Genomic DNA, 17,148 nt, shown 5'->3' on the forward strand with positions numbered 1-17,148 from the left:
AATATGTTCTAGAGTGATGAGAAGCCTTGGAGTAATGAAGAGTACTTCTCACCTTGTATTCAACAAGGGGGGAATGGTTGATGGTCTGCTACAGTTTCAAGTTCAAGATGTCAAGTGAGCCTCAGTTAGATTTGAGTTGATTGAGCATTTCCATGTTTGGAATTGTTCGAAGAACTATTGTGATGGTTATAGAGTTTGTGGTCACCTTAAAACCACATTTTTTGTTGTTCTGAGAACCGATATGAAGGTTCTAAAGTTGGTGTTGGTTGAGACCTTGAGTTCTCCCATCTTGGTCTGTGGTTATCCTTAAAAACCGTTTTTGGAGATACATTCAGCTCTTGGCTGAGATGCATTTTTGCATTTTGAGCTCTTCTTCTTGCACTTTGGTATATCCCTTCAGATTCAGGGGACACTATTAGATAACTAATCCTCAGGATTAAACTTGTGTCAGTTTGGGTAGTTATTGGAGTCCAATAATTCCCGAGAACTAATTGAACTATTTCCTATATGTATTTATATGTACAACATGTACATAATTCTTTGAGATCATTTAATATATTTTTTATTTGGTTTCCACTCTTGTGTGCCTTACATTGATCACTACGATAATTAAGAAACGTCTGATTCTAATTCCATAAAATGAAAATATTACCAGTCGTTTGTGCATTCCAAAAGATATGAAAAACATGTCGTCATGCACAAAAACTTGCATTATTCACAGGATTCGTATCCATTGTAATCTATATTGATCTGTTGAAGCTCACATTCTAAACTCCTTCAAGGAATGGTTGTTCTTTCTTAAAGGAGTGGATGTTCAAGGAATTGTGAATATAGTTTGCACGGTCATGACAACATGACAGGACAAGCCAATGATCTTTGTATCTCTTTAAGAAATGAGTGTACCATCGAATAGAAAGAGTTGGGCACCTCTTTAAATATCTACGTTTGAAATCCACGCAATACAACCTGCAGTAGATTGTATAACCATACAAGAACTCGAAACTGTCAACGAAACTCCACACAAAGTATGTGTGGGCATTTGATCCGTTCCTGCACAAAATTCCACTCCAATTTGGTAAGCACTCAGCCATCACATCATATGTTGTCAAACAATTTCATAAAATAAATATAGACTTTATCTTAAACACTATGGAAGAAAATAAAAAACATGTTTTTAATAAATTTTTGAGAAAAAAAAAAAAAATTAAGAAATTTCTTTAAATTAAGATTAATTTATACTCTTCCAAATTTAATAAATATACTTGTATCCTTATTATTTTGCAAAGACAAATACAAACAACACTTGAATTGGAATGTGATATGGTATTTGGTTAATGTACGCAGTTGCAAGCAAGATTTAAACATAATCATGGAGGTAGTCTACCCTTGGCTTATTGTTCAATGTGTTTGCAAGTGGAAGAGATTCATTGTTGGACCACCCATATCCTACTCATGGATGTGAACACAATTTAGAACACGATCATAGAATTTTGAATAATGTTGTACAAGTACAAGAACATACCATTTTCATAAATTATTAGAGGAGGATTATCATAGAATATTGAATACTATTGTACAAGTACAAGAACATACTGTTTCATAAATCATTAGAGGAGTATTATCATAGTGTCCCTTGAAGTATTCCAATAATGCTTGCATTCCCCATGGGACAACAGGAATTCCAGTAGGTTCCAACTTTAAACAATGAAATTGAAACAACAATACGAAGATATTAGTCCACCTTGCATTTAGATAAACATATAAAGTGCAGAGATGAATATATGCTCATCTTCCTACCTCACCAATAGTGATGCCATTTCGATACACTACAATGCCAGCTTTAATCAATGGAATTAAAACAACAATATGAAGATATTAGTCCACCCTCCAGTCAAATAAACATATAAAGTGTAAAAATGAATATATGATCATCTGCCTACCTCACCAATAGGGATGTCATTTCGATACACTGCAGTTATAAAATTCTAAATGGGTTAGAATCCAAATCTTGTTAGAAAAATTACTATTATTATTATTTTTGGATCGGTATAAGTTGGGAAATATTTTTTTTCTTGTTGATATTTTTTTATCAGTATAAGATGTCTGAATTATAATTAACATAAATATCTTAGGTAGTATATTTAAAAAATACAGACCATTGTATCTTTAAAAATGACAGACCAACATCTAATGGCTGAGTTTTGAATATATGACAACTTAATATAAATGTCAAATTTTAATGTAAACTTTTGCATGACCCTTTTATGGCCTTGTATAAAAAAAATAATCTTAATATACCATTCTTTAAATCATAGAATAAAATTTAAAAAAATTATCTTAATTTGCCAGCCTTTAAAGCATAGAATAAAATTTATTTCTTAATGTTAATATGCTGAATACATAATAGTTTTATTTGTTTGTAGAGAATTCAAACAAAAGAATATTGGCTCTAGTTTTTAGTTTTTAAAGACGGTAACCAATTAGTGTTTTCTACAAGTCTTGTATTAGAAAATATATCGGCTCAGCTCCAGACTATTGTACTCACAGTGTGCATTCTGATCCTTTTCATATTGCTCCAAGTTAATGCTAGTGACTGCCACAAATCCAAATCACTTCACACAGCTTGTAACGATCATCGTAGGAATGCATCTATTCATAACAATGATACCCAACACGGCTACACTTCTCAAAATATTACTCAACACAGTTTGTATAATGATGGGTTATTCCTTGGGAAAAAATATTTATAGAAATGATGTCAAGCACGGTTTTACTTGGGAAACTAAGGCTTAAAGTTACACTGCAAGCATTCTTCACCCCATCAAAATTTGCAGTGAGGTGTTAATGATCAATGCTCAGTTCCATGCACTCAATCACACTTTAGCTGATCGCCTCTCAATTAACATTCATTGCAAACTAGACTCCCAATCATTTTAAATATGTTGTTGTTAGTAATTGTTGCACTTATCCACAACTCCTGTTTACAGTATCCATGAAATTCATGTTCACTGTCTACAAATGTTATATACGCGTGGGTCCAGCCTCAATAATCCATAGCTCTAGTCTACTTTATTCCAAAATTTCAATGTTAATTTTTTATAAATATGTGCAAGGCAAACTTCAATATTAAATGGATGAATAATCTACTCACATTATGGGATAATTTAATTGCTCCAATAATAATTTTTATTTTCAACCTCTCCTAATAAAATTAAAACATATAATTTAATTAAAACTAAACTCATACAAACAAATTAATCTCCATCTCATAAATCTTAAACCATATCTTATCTTATTGATATATGAATATTTTCGGAAGAAATCACATTGAAAATATTTGGTCGACGCATTTCAAACCAGCCAGTGTGGTTCATTCATCTTCAGGACAAGATGAAGAGATAAATCTCACAAGTAGACTAAATAAGAAGAAATGTCAACTTAGAGGTAGCCGTTTTCATCTAATCATTAAGTTTACCTTTCTTCTTATTTAGCCTACTTGTGAGATCTGTCTCTTCATCTTGTCCTAAAGATGAACCACATTGGCTGGTTCGAAACGCATCGACCAAATATTTTCAATGTGATTTCTTCCAAAAATCTTCATATATCAACAAGTTATGGATCACAGAAGCTTGAATTCGAACATATCTTATCTATTATTCTAATACCACATAGTGCAACCCAAACTCATAAACCATTACACAAAACTGTATTTCATTATTATTTTCAAATTATTAATTAAGTGCAATATGTTAAAAGGTTACGTATGACCCATCTCGGCCCAACGATTTGAATTCTAAGTCTACGAAGGCATACATACTCTACCCCCTTTGGTTTTAAATCTATGACCTCTTAGGAGGAAACACATGCTCTTAACCATTAGGCCCACTCAAGCTGTATATATATATATATATATATATATATATATATATATATAATTTACTTATAAAAATAGATTTTAATGAAAAACTCTATATTTGAAGAATTTAAAATAAAAACCAATAACTTTAATTTTAAATTAAAAACACTAATTTATAAACTACTAATATATATATATATTTTTTCTCAGTAAAAGCTAATTCTATTAAAAGGAAGGCAAAAAATATTTACAATGAGGTTGTAGCCTCAGCCGAGAGCAACTAAGTTCTTTCTGGAAAACATAACTGCCCCAGATTTGCGGAAACCAGTTTGGAATTAAAAAAAACCATGCTAAAGACCTAGGGAACAACAACAAAACCAAAATGAAAACTTGAGAATTCACCATTCTGAAGCAGTTGAAAGACCAAACAGAACTACCTAACCATAGAACTAGACACAAAACCATAGAAAACAGGATTTGACCATTCAGCATGAAAACTTCGAGGTGGCGCTTGGGAGGCCACGTGTCGTCACATTGGGAAATCCTGGTCTGGAGCCTCCTCGACAACTGGACATGCGTTTCCATACCATACCTCGTCTTCTTTCGCCACATCGTCGTCTGCCCTGCCAGTTGGAGGACCGGTCGCCTGAAGAATACCGTTCAAGCTGCCAACAATGGCATCAGGAGCATTGCCACCTGGGATTACCATAGCCGGAGGAGTGCCGCTCGAGCTGCCAACAAAAGCTGACGAAGTAGTGGCTCCCTGAGCGCTGCCACCTGGGTACTAGGTGTAGCCTCCAGAATCATCATCAACATTCAGATCGACACACATGGTTACTCTGCCTTCATCCAACGGAGGCTGCTCAGGGCCCAAAATGAAATCCATTCTACGTATGTTCTGGGTTTAGTCCGCAGAGATACGCTCAAGAGTAGTGAGCTGGTCTTCTTCTTCAGAGAAGATAACGGTGACATTGGCCGAAATAATGGGCCGGTTCAGGTTGCTTTGGAACCTGAAATGGTTCGAGTGAAAAGCAGAGTGAGGGTGGAGTCGGCTAGGCGGACTGGGGGGGAGAGAGCTAGCCTGAGAAGGAGGCGGAGAAGTAGGAGGCGGAGGCGGATCTTCATTGTGCATTGCCTGAGAATGAGCACTGCCACCTCGGTCCCCTCCTCTGCGACTCTACATGCGATGTCGAACCATCACGCTGCGTCGGAAGAGAAGCTCCAGAGAATTGATGGCTTGGAATGAAATCTAAGAATGTGCAGAGGGTGCTTGGGTGTGGTTCAAGGGGTAGAACTTGGAGTGGGAATAATGGAACCCATTGCCAAAGGCAAGACAGCAGAGCAGGCAGTAGGTTTTTCCTACTACAGTTCTATTGTAGGGGATTTCTGCTTGGATCGGGCAAACACTGAAGGAAGGAGGACAGGAAAAAGGGTTAATGGGCTCCATAATAAATTGATCTATCTGCATTTCTCGGCCAGAGCAAGAATTTATGATTTTCCACAGGCTGGCCTGCCCTCGCTTGAGGTGAATATCCAGGTGCCAAGGCCGAGCCTGGGATGGTATGCTGACCACCAGTTGGCTAGGCCTAGCGCCGTCATTCCATCGCCCTCGCATCAATGATCAATAAATTCACTCGCATCCGGGTAAACTACTAATATATATAATTTGTAAAATAATGATTTATTAATAATAATAACTAAATTTGGAATTCAATAAATAAATTATTAATAAAATATGTTATATATATATATATATATATATATATATATATATATATATATATATAAATTCTATGAAAAAATAGGAAACAAATGAATTATAATAATAAGAATAGAGGAAAAAAATATAAAATAGATATGCAAAAATAAATATAGTTTTTACTATACCAAAAAATAAAAAGAATTATTTAAATTTATCATAAATATAAATATTAAAGTTAGAATAAGAAAAAGGAAATGAAATGATTAGAAGAAAATGAAAGAATTAAGAAAGGAGACAGAAAATAAATGACAACACATAGGAGTAAAGGGATGGGATCCAACAACTTCTAATTTTCTACCCATTATCCTATTTAGTGTATTAGATTTTTTTTCAATTTCGCCTACCTAAATTTTGGCAATGACCAGGAACTCATTTATACAAATATAGTGTTTTATCTTCTCAACATGTTTTGCCAAAGCTGGGGATTGAGTTCTACAATGTTTTATGTCAACAGCCTGCTCTTGAATCCTTTGATTTATGGAGTGACCATTTTCTCACTATAAGATTGGATTGACAGTTATGACAACTCAAACTAAAGACAATGAGATAATTCCTTTAGGTGTAAATATATGTATGAGAATGATACATATAAACATATATCAACCAAATTTATTTATGTAATTGTGCTAATATATTTATATATAATAAAAAACATGCATAATTTGTCATTACAAAAAATAACAATGCAATTAAATAGCAATGTAATTAAATAAATAAAAAAAGAATGAAAGAAAATGAAGTCATTACATACTGGATGATGATCTGTGTAATGTTTCAAAACTAAAGGACGGACATTACAAGTAAGAAAGATATATAGATAAGCAATGTTGAAAAATTTCCATGACAAAGTCTCTTTTTATAATTTCCATAAACAATTTTTTTTTTTTTTTTTTTTATTTATATATATTTTTCAGTATGAAAAAAGCTTGATTTATATTATATTAGAAAATGGATATACATATGCTATAATTCATATCAAGTTCCTCTTCGGGCAATCAAAATACAGATCTCTTGAGCTTTTAAAGTCTACTGTGACTGAGAAATAAGCAGTCCATAGTCCGTTTACATCATGAAAAACTAGATAGCAAAATAATTTAATACAAGATGAATTCCTATAATTGGAAATGGTGGATGGCAATAGATTCATATTCAACAGCTACTAGTTAGTAATATAGATATGCATCAATTCAGAACTGTATTGTTGTCTTACATCAATATTGAGTTGAGGTGATGAAAAACAGAGATAAAAACCACACAGTGTTGATGCCGCATGAATCAGTTGTAAAATTGTTACTCCCACATGAGAGTCATGTAGCATTTGGAGGCAGTTACAACGGGACCATTTCTGTTAGTATAATGCACCCCGGTCAGAACAGAGATATAGGTACTTAAAATTACACCATCTAACAAGGAAACTAGTAAAAGTCCCTCGTAGAGGACAGTGTTTATGCGCAGTGGCTAGGAAAACAAGTTCAAAAAGAAAAATGGAGAAATAGGTAGTCATCCAATAATGTCACAAAAATTTAAACATAGTTGATCAACCTTAGAAGGACCTATCTGTATGCCAGCTTCGCACAATGCGCTGCCATATGAAGATTTTGGACATATTGAACTACACTATGGAGATTATAAGTCTATATAACAAAATTTACAAAAATACTGTGAAAAAACATGTAGAGAGGAAATTTAACCCGGATTTGGAAAATCCCCCATATCAAAAGTGTTCTGCTCCCATGAGATCTCTAGATACCATTTGCCAATGCGACCCTGCAAACCTTTTTTTGATAATCTGTCTGCTTCCTTGTTAAGGCTTCTTCCAATGTGTTGGATTGTATAGCTATCTTGACATTTCCATAGAATTTCAATTCTTTCCATCCAGCCTTGAAGTCTGGATTTGTTGATGGATTCCCTCCCCAATACTTGATCAATTATAATCATCGAATCACCATATATGTGCAGAGTGGGGTTCCCAAGGAAGCTGTTGAACCATAGGAGAACTCAGAGAGCCACTACTTTAGCTTTTGTGTTTGTACCACCACCACAATTCCAGTACATTTTGTATGACAAATCAGCATTTATGGTAGTCCAAAATCCACAAGCACAGGTGTTACCTTGTGCAGCTCCATAAAAAAACCCCATAGGGTATGTGAATTGAATATCATCCTTCATTTTAGGGTCGCCTTTAGAGCATATATGTCATGGAAAAAAAAAATATTGGAGGAAATTTTTTCAATTATCATAGAGAACTCCTCCCTACAGTTCTGGAAAATACTTCTGTTTCTACAATTCCAGATTGCCCAGAAGAGGAAGAGAGGAATAATTCGCCAGGCAGACTTTTGTGAGCTCTACCATTTTAATGAATCTCTAACGCAAGAGTGTTGAATATATGGGAAGCAGTCTTTTTCCAAACCTGAGTGGTGAAATGGCAGTGCAGAAAGATGTGATCATTATCTTCTGAATAATTTTTGCATATAGCATATACCAGGGCCATACCAATTCCTTTTTTGCAGGTTAGCCCATACAAGATTCTTGTTATGATAAATAAACCATATGAAAAGTATAATTTTTATTGGAGCTTTAGTTTTCCAGAAAGCATAAAGAGTATGATGCTCCCCTTTTCTGGCAACCATATTTGATAATGCATGATAAGTGTCTGCCACAATAATGTTGTCAGTAATCATTTTTCCCAACCATATAATTCTGTCCTGAGTCCTTGATTGGCAGATGCAAAGTTTCTTCATTGTTGAGGTGGTCTGAAATCATTCCCCTTCCAAGTAGCCGGTTAACCCCAGCTCGAAGGCACTTTTCCATATGGGGAGCATACCCTGCCAGCCTTTTATGACTTGGCCCCAGAAAAAGAAACCATTCTTGTTTAGGTGCTAAATGATAATGTCAGAAATGGAGAAGTTTGATTCAACACCCAATATTGGGTCAAACTAGAATTTCCATGCCAGATGCTGAATGAAAAATTTCTCAATTTTTAGGAAACTTAACCAGATTGCCGAACCTTGCTTTATACCGATTGTTCCAAATCGGTACCAAAAAATGAAGTCTTTATTCTTTAAATACTTATGATGGACAATCTTGCTCCATGTGCCTGCTCCAAATAAACCCCTCCAGAGAGATTTGATAAGCAATGATTCACCAAAACAACAAAGGTCCAAACTTCCCCAACCACCCATGTCTTTTGGAAGAGTAATATTTGATAGTTTGGTCAGATGGATTTTTTTTTACTGTGGTTGCCCGCCCAGATGAAATTTGCCATAAGTCAGTTTCTGTCACTAATGATGGAGGTAGGAATATGAAAAGGATGTGCCCAATAGACACCCAGTTGAGATAGAACAACTTGAGTAAGGATGGCCCTAGCCCCTAAGGATAGGCATCTAAATTCCCACCCAGAGATTCTATTTTAGAATCTTTCAGTAAGCCATTTCCAGTCAGAGATTCTATAGCAGGAGGGTTTAAGTCGGTAACCAAGATATTTCAATCCATTTTGCATAGGTCTAGCCTCAATTCCAAATAAGTCTTTAATATATGCAATAGTTACCATATTAGGTTGAATATGATAAAGAATAGATTTATTGGAATTCTTGTGCAGTCTCGAAGCATTTGCAAATCTACTGAAAATATGAAAAAGATAATACCAGGAAATACGACAAAACATACCCATTATAAGGATGTCATCAACAAAGAGGTTATGATAAATACTGATGTTGTTCCCCAGCTTCAGTGGTTTGAGTTGGTCCTCCAGGACTGCTTTTTTGATATGCAAACTCAGACAGTCCATGACCAGAATGAATAATAAAGGAGATAACAAACATCCCTGACGAAGACCTCTGCCAGCCCGGAAGAATATTGTTGGGAATCCATTGATAATGATAGCATAGTTTACATTGTCCACACAGGCCATGATCCAGTTAATACACCTAGGTTGTAAACCAATCTTGCTAAGAATTAGTCTAAGAAAACCCCAATCTAGACAGTCATATGCTTTACAAAGATCAACCTGAAGAATAGTCGTGTTCATGTTTTTTGTGTGGATGGAGTGCATGCTTTCCTATGAATTTGCCATAGCATCGTGGATGATTCTGCCTGGAAGAAATCCATGTTGTTCAGGGGATATGAAGTGAGAGAGAGTCCTGTGCAACCACCCCACAATAGTCTTCGATGTGATTTTATAGATGACATTGCACAGTGAAATAGGCTTGAAGTCCATGAAACTCTCCACTGATTTTTTTTTTGGGACAAGAGTGATGTATGTGGAAGTAATCTTATGATGAATGAAGCCAATATTCTTGGATTCTTCAATCATACCCAGTAGGTCCATCTTGATAATTTCGAAGAAGTGTGAGAAAAGTTCGATAGTCCACCCATCAGGACTAGGACTTTTGTCACTCTTAAAAGACTTGAGGACTCCCAGTAGCTCATCTTCAGAAACTTCCTTAAAAAAATCCTCATTTTTCTCCAAATCAAACATGATAGGGTATGGATCAATTCCACAAATCATATCTTCCATAGAAGAATTTTCATTGCTTCCATAAGCATTTTGAAAAAAATTTACATCAACATCACTTATTTCTTCTTGTGCCTGGAATATGCGTCCATCTGAATCTGTGATTTCCCATATGGAATTTATATTTCGGTGGTAGTTAGCATATCTGTGGAAAAATTTTGTGTTTTGGTCACCTTCTTTTAACTAGAGTGCCTTCTCTTTAGTCTCCATGTAGATTCTTCCATCATTAGAATTTGCTTCTTCCTGTGTTCCAATGTTTGAATGTTTGATCGAATGTGATCAGGAAAGAAATGGGTGGACATGGAGGCCTGGAGTGAGTCCATACATTTTTGGATTTTCACAAGCTCCTTTATACTGTCCCTAATTTTCTTTTTCTGCCAGTATTTAATAATTCCCCGGAGGGAGTCTAGTTTCTCTAGGATATTGAGCATGGGAGAGGATCTTGTGACATTAATACTACCTCATGATTTGAGCACCAACTTATTAAAGTCAGGATCCTCCAAGACTATTCTATTGAATTTGAAAGGGAAACCCGAGCGAAGTTCCCTTTTCCTCCATTGTAGAGTGATGGGCCTATGATCCGATATAAAGTTACTGATGGTGTTAACTCGGACATCCCACAAGTAGTCCAACAATGCTCATGGATCAAGAAACGATCCAATCTCTTAGCAACATAGGCAGAGCCAGAGCGTCCATTGTCCCAAGTAGGGGCAATTTTGGAGGGGCAAACATCCACAAAATTGTTCATGATGATGGCATTCTAAATTTTCCCAGCCAGTGGATTGAATTTCTTGAAGCATCCCCAAACTTCATCAAGACTGATAGTACAGTTTAGGTCTCCTGCTATAATGAGCGTCTCTAGGTCCATCAAACTTGACGATATGAACTGGTCCTAGAAGTTCCCTCTATCTCTGTATGGGGCATATATGTTTAAGATATGTACATGACTCGACAGGCCACGAATACTACCTTCCAGCAGTATACCAGCGAAACATTCAAAGGCCTTAATGTTGATCCAACTCAGGTCCCATAAGGCCACCAGACCACTCGAGAGGCCCATGACAGCGGTTGCAAATATATACCAGTTTGGAAACATTTTCCGAAAATATTGAATAGTGTCGGGAACATTATGCATCATTTCTTGAATAAGGATAATGAAAGGTTTTAAAGATAACAACAGGTTTTTGAGGACTAAATATTTTGGGGTAGTCCCCAGACCTCGAATATTAAGGGAGATGATGCACATCATGGAAGGTCTTTCTTAGGCATTCGTGCTCTAACGGCCCGTGATGGGGAGATGTCAGCAATGGGTATATCAACGAGAAACCTATCCAAGGGGGAGGAAAAAGGATTTTTATTGGATCATCCTCGAAAGTGGTGACTGCCACGGTTTGCTTCTTGCGCACTGTAATGTTTCCCACCGAGGTCGGGCTAATGTGGGGAGATGAGCTGCCTGTAGGTTTGTGGATAGTGAGGGTACGGAGATCAAGGGTCTTCCTTTGTAGGAGGAAGTCTAAGTCACTCCCGACCGACTTTGTAGGCGAAGCTATTGGAGAATTTGGAGGAGTAATACTGAGGCATGGACCTTTATCTTTCAATTGTCGATGAGGTGGAGCCAGAGGGGAAACGTATGCAACTAATGAGGTGGAAAAAATGTCCAGATATGGAAGCGGAGCTATAAAGGGAATTGGTATGTCCTGGCTAGTTGCAGGCTCGGGAGGTGGATGACACATAAAAGCTAGTGGGTTGTCAGAAGAAGGTAAATCTGATTTGGCCGAATTATTCAGTGATGATGGAATGGTAATGGGTGAAGAAACAATTGATCCAAAAGCATGGGGAAGGTGGGAATTTTGGTGTGAGCGCATACTTGATTGATGAGGAGGATGCTTATGCGGCATGTTATTTTTAACTTTTAGACTCTGATGGCCCATATCCGAGTGAGGCCCCGTGGCACCATTATAGCATCTTCTGTCATAGAAGCATCCGTCGGGACGGAAAGGGAATTGATCACGCATGTGTCCAGTTCTATGGTAGAAAGAGCATCTGAAGGGAACCCCCCAATAGTCCAATCTTTGCTGAAGGAAGGTGTCACCCCAATGAAGTTCGATGTGATCAGGGAATCCCCCTCTATAATCCTTTTCAATGAGGATGCAGGCTACCCTTTTGTCCTGTGCACCCAGACAATGAGGGTCCACGTAGATAAATTTTACGATGGTGTCACCAATGTCAGCAAGTGCCTGTTTGGTCCATAATTCCAGAGGGAGTCCTAGTAATTTTACCCATACCAGCTTGTTGGAGGGTGTATTACAAAGGGGATTGTAATCGATGTACCACTTATGGAGGGCAAGGAAACTTTTTCCATGAATCCATGGGATGGCTATAATTTTCTCCAAGTCTTCCTGACTGAGAAAATGAAAGTTGTACCATCCGTTCAGAAGCCTAACAACCATAGGCATGTACCCTAACATCGATTTCCATTTCTTATCTATCCATTTACATGTTTCAGAGTCCTCCATCTCCGAGAAATACCATCTACCAACTAAGGCACAATTTTGGAGACTTGTAATACAGTCTGCCAGGGTATCACTGTCCATCCAAAGCCAAAGTTGGAGATGTTTTGAACGTCGATGTTGAAATGTAAGTTCGCCACCCACTTGGTCAGGAGGCATCTTTGCGACATCTGGCACACTGTCGTCACCTAAAATAGTGCACCATGCATCAAGTGAGTGTGGACTGCTTTGGCCTACATGGATATCAGCACCAATCTGACGGGATTCAGCCTCCATAGTGGCACGAATGATAACAGAGGTGGTAGAAATGTCAGAAGGATAATCCGCCATGAATTAATATTTCAGGGTATGCAATGGCGTATAAGTCAGCAGATTCTGAAAGCTTTTTAAATAATTTTAGATCTGACCTTAGGGAAAAGGAGAAAGTCTGACATGGTTATTTTTACAACCCCTTGGGAACACCAAGTTCCGAAAAAAGAGGTAATCCAGGAGGGGGACAGGTACAAAGTTACATGGAACCTTGTGTCTGGACACTGCCGATTGACAATCCGAAATGGGAAATATTTATTAAAAAACCGACAAAAGGAATGATACTGCGGATATGCCCTGATGTGGAAATAAATAGGTGTCTTGAGATGAGTACGGATGACGCGTATAGAATAAGTGTCATAAATGATATGCGCCGTCAGATGTGGATGGAATCCCACATCTCCCACCGGGAAAGTTGAAACCGCCCAGACAAGTCTGAAACCAGCAGATAATTGAGAGGGCCGAGAAGGAACAAGACCAACTAAGGTGACGAGCTATGGCGGGGTTTTATGACGATGAGGAAAATGATGAGGATGACAGAAGTATGGTAGAGCTGAGAGGGAAGGAAATCAATGTTTGTTCATTAAGACAAGGTTTAATGCAGCTAGAACAACGAAATTTAGCATCTGAAGTTCAAACAGCAGCAGTAGCAATAGTTACAGACAAACCACAAATTACAAAACCGGAACCCGCATTTACAGTGGCTAGAGATAATTAAGAAGTTGGAAAACTTGAGCCATGATGGAAAATGATAGTCGAATTGATTAATAGATAAATAGTATGCCAGAAAACCTGTTAAACTGTCTTTTAAATTTTGTAATCCCCACGGCATATGGAAATGGGGGGATAGACGTAAGCCCTAAAGCCAAGAACTTAACTATATGCATAGGGAAAACATTGCTATTCCCAGACAATCTAGTAAAATTACAAAGACCATTAAATAGGATATTATACCCAGAATGAACATTTAGAGTGCAAATCAGTGAAAAAATGATTCAAATCTCAGATAGTTAAGGAGTTTATGAATACCGTTCTAAAAGTTTAGCCCAAAAACTTACAGCATAATTTCAATTATCCAACAAACAGACTATAAATTTAACCCAGAAAACCACATTTAGCAAGAAGCAATACCTATGTATTAGGCTTAATATTTGACGATGGGGACATACCCGTTTAATGTTTTTATTTTTTTATTATCAGTCTAAACACTTCCCTAGAAATCCATGCAGAAACCAGAATGGCATTGTCCTCCATGATAAGGCTCGAAAAAGAAAGAAAGAAATCCGACCATGGTAAAGACACCATCTACCAAAGAGACAGAAATTAGGAAAACTGCTTTAATAAACAACTTAGTGTTATCAATCCCGGTAGAGGACACTGAATGCCCAGTGGCCCAGTAGAATCCATCCATAAACAGAAATTGAGAGAGCCGCATAAACCAGACATACAGTTGATTCAAGTGTTAGGGTAGAACACTGTAAGAAATCGAGAGATACCTAATGCATGGGAAGTCAAAACAAAATCAAATTATATATTCGCTGATCACCACTATAATTAAGAAACATATGATTCTAACTCCATAAAATGAAAATATTGTAAGCTAGCATGTGCCCATTACGAAAGATATGAAAAACATATCGTTATGCGCAATAACCTGCATTATTCATAGGATTCGTATTCATTGTAATCTATATCGATCCGTTGAAGCTCACTTTCTAAATTGCTTCCAGCAGTGCTTGTTCTTTCCTAAAGGAGTAGTCATTGAATGAACTGTGATCATGGTCGTAACAACATGATCAGACAGGTCGATGACCTATGTATCTCTTTAAGAAATGTGTGTACCAGCGAACATAAAGATTTGGGTACCTCTTCAAATCTCTATGTTTGAAATCCACGTAATACAGTCCGTAGCAGATTGTATAACTATATAAAAACTCGAAACTGTCAACGAAACTCCACACAAATTATGCGTGGGCATTTGATCCATTCCTGCACAAACTTCCACTCCAATTTGGTAAGCACTCAGCCATCACATCCTATGTTGTCAAACAATTTCATAAAACAAAATGTAGACTTTTATCTTAACCACTATGGGATAGAATAAAAAGCATTTTTTTAATAAATTTCGAGAAAAATAGAGTAAAATTAAAAAAAATATCTAAATCAAGAAGAATTTATACTCTTCCAAATTGAATTAAGTTGATAGGCATCCCTTCTATTGGACTTGGGCATTTTAATACATTTGCTAATTAATCATTTTGATCGGATGGTCTAAGTTGAAAGATGCTGGTATATTCTAGTCCTCGCCACTCCATCAATGAATGAAATTAAAAATGATAACTTCCTTGCATATCTAAATCAAGTGTTTAAACCATGTTTAAAATAATTTTTTACCAAATCCTGATTAAAATTTTACTGTGGGTCTTGTTTATGGCCACGTATAAAGATTAAAAAACTTAAATTTAAAATAATTAAAAATTCTCTATGCAGGTGAAACAAATGTTGATTTAATGTCGATTTAAATTCTTAAACGTATGGTTGTTAGAACATGGAGGAATAACTCGCAACGTGGATAAATAATGCCGAGCATCTCATAAACCTGACCTAATGTCGATTTAAATTCTTAAACGTATGGTTGTTAGAACATGGAGGAATAACTGGCAACATGGATAAATAACGTAAAGTTTCTTCGCCCAGCATGTCATAAAGTTTCTTGGGCGTTTGCATTTTCTCCCTTTTCCTACTACTGTAACAGAAGTTTTAGGGCCGATGCCATCAGGTAAAATACTGGGGACAAAATCCAGAGTGAAACCAAGTAGAGTCTTTTGGTTAAGCTTGGAGTTGCTCGCTTAGGGCAATATTATAATTTTAATTTCTAACTCTTAATGTAACAGCCCTACGCCATGATGCTGCCTCTGGAAACAAGGTAGAAAACCTGCAGGCAACCCAGACACCAACAGGTAAAATATCACTGGCAGCTCTTTTCTTTTTATCTGGCCACAACATCCCCAAGCTCTTTTTCATTCACAATTTAAAGTGTTTTGTTGTATAATCCTAAAGTGTTTTGTTTTGTTGCATTTTCACCCTCTTCCTGTAATCTACTGTAACAACCTCTGGAAAACCCGCAGACAACGTCTACGCCTTGGGGTAAAATACAACTGTATCCCTGGTTTTTCTATGGCCAGAACATGTCAGCGAAAATTATTTCTATTATAGTTTTTTTTAAATGTGTTTGAATTTTTAGGGTTTTTGAAAAAAACAGTTTAAGACACATAGACTTTACTTATAATTCAAATCTGTGATTCTAATTAATCCAATTCCAATTAAACTATAAAATTGTTTGATGTTTGTGTTTATGGCCAGTTGCCGTGGCAGGGGCATCAGTATGAGAAAGAAGATTGCTACTGTTGCTCTCGTTGCTGCAGACCTTAAAGACAGACTCCATTATCGTTTATATTTGCTTGGAAGTTAATAGCACGTGCAGCAGGGCCTTTATTTTGACATGTCCTGAACAGTTGAATGACAGGATTGTTAAATGTTTTACTGTTTATTTTTATGTTTTTAGCCTTAATTTTGACATCTCCTCAACAGTTTAATGTTTTTAGCCTTAATTTTGACATCTCCTCAACAGTTTAATGACTGGATTGTTAAATGTTTTACTGTTTATTTTATTGTTTTAGGTTTATTTCCTTTTTTTTTATATTCACAACAAGAATGTCATGTGAGTGTATATATAGATTATATATTTTATATTTTTATATTTATTTGCATGGAAATTCATTGGGTATTCAATTTATTTTGCACAGATTATTTTCTCACATGCCTGCAAAAGCACTAATATGATACAACAACCCTTTTATTTGGCTGATAATGCAGAGATCGCTGGGAGAGAAATTACTGATAAACAAACCCTGTCTTCGTCAGAAAATTTTGGCCCTCCTTTCTTTGTAATCATTCGTTTCTGAATCCATGTTTTCACTCTGTTTCTCTGTAATCTTTCATATTAAATAATTATCTTTCGCTCTGTTTCTCTGGATTGGATTGAAGATATTAGTGTACACTTGAATGATAAAAATTGTTGTTGACAGGTGAAGGGGGTGGGAGAAGGTAGAAGCGACGTTGTGTTGCCCACTATTGGCTCCGGGCCGCCATCATGCTATAATAAATGCGAGGGGTGCTATCCATGTAACCCTGTGCA

Source organism: Pinus tabuliformis, chromosome 2_1 (assembly GCF_031772625.1).
Source record: "Pinus tabuliformis cultivar Carrire ecotype Pingquan chromosome 2_1, CPIR1, whole genome shotgun sequence".
In the NCBI taxonomy this organism is placed as follows: domain Eukaryota; kingdom Viridiplantae; phylum Streptophyta; class Pinopsida; order Pinales; family Pinaceae; genus Pinus; species Pinus tabuliformis.